Here is a 3,179-nt window from a genome sequence, read left to right on the forward strand (position 1 = left end):
AGTGAAATGATCTAAGCCGTTCAAATAAAGCAGATTACAAACATAGTCACGTGATAAGCATGTGCAGCTAACAAACCTAAGTAAAGCAGTGAGAAGTGGTTCTTCACAGAAGATAAACTGCAGACCCTCTGTGAGCCATCCTAGAGGCTCTGCTGGATATGACTTGTAAGCACTTGATTCCAGAGGATCAATTTCCAGAACCTCTGTGAGAGACAACAGAGGTTCTGTCATTCTTGACTTGAACGTTTTTGTATATCTTCTGTTGTTGGTCCTCTGTGGTGTTCTATGGTAGAACCCTTCTGTCAACACTTGCAGTAATACTTTTTCATACTTTTACATTAAATGAAATATGAGAGCTAACAATCTCCCCCTAAGTATGAAAAAGTAAAAATTGACAATTTAAAGCAAGAAATGTCTTAATTGAAAAAAAATTACAAGAGGAGATAAAAAATTCATCATCTGAAAAGAATTACATAAGGAAATAATTACAAAATTTTGTTTCTTAGGCCAAAACTTTTACAGAAGTTTATCCAACCACAGAGTCTGGATAGTCGTCTACGGCATATAGCATGTCAATCTTGATGGTTCTGTAGACATTGAAGATCCATTATCTGAAGTTGACATGTACTTTGATAGCTTCTAGAATGCCAGACACTTCACCCTTCCTTAGATGCCCTTTGTTCACCTCTGCCACTGCTTTGTTGAATACCCATTCAAGGGTCTCTGTGGAGTATTTGTTCGCTTCTGTCGGAATGAAGAACCTTAGGATGTTATCCTTATCCAAGAACACAAACCCCAAAAATAGGGTTGTGAATAATGGAGTTTGGATGACACCTAAGTATCCATCCTGGCCTGCTGTTTGGAGGGGGCTAACCTCATTGCTATCTCGAAGTCCTTCTGGCTGTAGTACTTCACTTGTGCATGCATGACCTCGATAAGCCTTCTAAGCGACGGAGCATAGCTTGACCTCCTCTCCAAGTATTTGTTAAGTATTTTGTACAAGAAGGTCAAATCAAATACACAGAGGTTGTGGAGGTCAGCATATGTAAACGTGTACAGGTTGCCGTCATCCCTCTTCACAAGGTATTGAGCATAGAGCACCGTCCTCTTCAGCAGGGTCCTTGGAGAAATTGTTTCAAGTGACAAAATCACGTGCTCTGAGAAGACTTGCTCACGTGGCTTGGTGAGCTTAGAGAACTGGAACTTGGCATCAGCAGAAGGAATACTTGTGAGCTCTGGATCATGGGGGGCTCTGTGTCCACTGCAGAGTATCTCCACATCAGAATCTCTTCCACAGTAGTAACARGYTCTGTGCGTACTTGTTGCATGGGAATCTTGCTCATTGATTCGAATATCTCAGAAACCCTTTCTACTGTGGTAGACTCTGGCACTTTGGCTTCCCTTCTTCAAGTATTGGCCTCTGGGTTGACCCCTCTGCAAGGATAGGTTTGACGGTTCCTTGCAGAGCGTCGAACATACCCGTGGACGTTTCTCCTTGGACTTGTGGGAATTTTGATGAAGAGCCTTCTCCTGCTCTAGGGATGGGACCTCAACCCTTTCTTGCTTGAGCCTCTGCCAGAGACACCTTTAATGCTTGAATGAGGGCTGGGTCGTTGTACTCCTCTTCATTTATTTGTTGTGGAGTCTCTAAGCTTGACGACCCCTTCTGTGGTGTCTCCTCCACAGCTTTGCCTTTGCCTTTGTCTTTAGGCTCTGGTGCCTTTTCTTTGCCTTTTGAGAACAAGGCAGCTGTAGAGTCCACTATCTTGAGTGGTTTGGCAGAAGTCTATAAAAAACCATTTAAAANAGAGCATAGCTTGACCTCCTCTCCATGTATTTGTTAAGTATTTTGTGCAAGAAGATCAAATCAAATACACAGAGGTTGTGGATGTCAGCATCTGTGAACGTGTACAGGTTGCCGTCATCCCTCTTTACAACGTATTGAGCATAGAGCACCTTCCTCTTCAGCAGGGTCCTCAGAGAAATTGTTTTAAGTGACACAATCACATGCTCTGAGAAGACTTGCTCACGTGGCCTGGTGAGCTTAGAGAACTGGAACTTGGCATCAGCAGAAGGAATACCTATGAGCACTGGATCATAGGGGGTCTCTGTGTCCACTGCAGAGTATCTCCACATCAGAATCTCTTCCACAGTAGTAACAGGYTCTGTGCGTACTTGTTGCATGGGAATCTTGCTCATTGATTCGAATATCTCAGAAACCCTTCCTAATGTGGCGGACTCTGGCACTTTGGCTTCCTCTTCTTCAAGTATTAGCCTCTGGGTTGACCCCTCTGCAAGGATAGGTTTGATGGTTCCTTGCAGAGCGTCGAACGTACCCGTGGACGTTTCTCCTTGGACTTGTGGGAATTTTGATGAAGCGCCTTCTCCTGCTCTGGGAATGGGACCTCTGCCCTTTCTTGCTTGAGCCTCTGCCAGAGACACCTTTAAAGATTGAATGAGCGCTGGGTCGCTCTACTCCTCTTCATTTATTTGTTGTGGAGTCTCTGAGCTTGACGACCCCTTCTGTGGTGTCTCCTCCATAGCTTTGCCTTTGTCTTTGCCTTTAGGCTCTAGTGCCTTTTCTTTGCCTTTTGAGAACAAGGTAGCTGTAGAGTCTACTATCTTGAGTGGTTTGACAGAAGTCTTCTTTGGCTCATCTTTCTTCTCAGCCTTCTTCTCCCCCTCATGATGATCATGGTCATCATCTCCTTGATCGTCATGGTGTTTGGTGGCTTCTCCCTTGCATGTTTCCAGAGGAGCCTTCTCCAATCTCTTCAAAATCTTGGTGGCCGCCTTCTTCATTTTCTTAATGACCTCTTCTGCGGGCACAGAGGCGTGGCTTATGTCTATCTCTGTCGACCACTTCAACTTGGAGACGCTTTGATAAATTTCGCTTCTAAGGAGGTCTCCCTCTTTCACGAGCTGGGTAGTGCAGTCTCTGATCGCCAGGTTGGAGGCTCGGGCCTCTTTAAGAAGTTGGTCTGTATGTTTGCGAACGATGTCTCCCAAAGCTTCAACCATCGCATCTAGCTCTCTGCAAGTGGCTAGATGGTTAATATTGGCCCTGGATGACTTGGTATCCATGCCGTAAGTGACTGCAGAAGAAAACATTTGCTTGATTTCGTCTTTGAATTTGGAGTAATCTGTGTAGCCCGCAGAGACGAAATCGGCAGCAAATT

The sequence above is a fragment of the Cynara cardunculus genome, unplaced genomic scaffold (genome assembly GCF_001531365.2).
Source record: "Cynara cardunculus var. scolymus isolate 2C unplaced genomic scaffold, CcrdV1 Un_Scaffold_3492, whole genome shotgun sequence".
Lineage (NCBI taxonomy): Eukaryota > Viridiplantae > Streptophyta > Magnoliopsida > Asterales > Asteraceae > Cynara > Cynara cardunculus.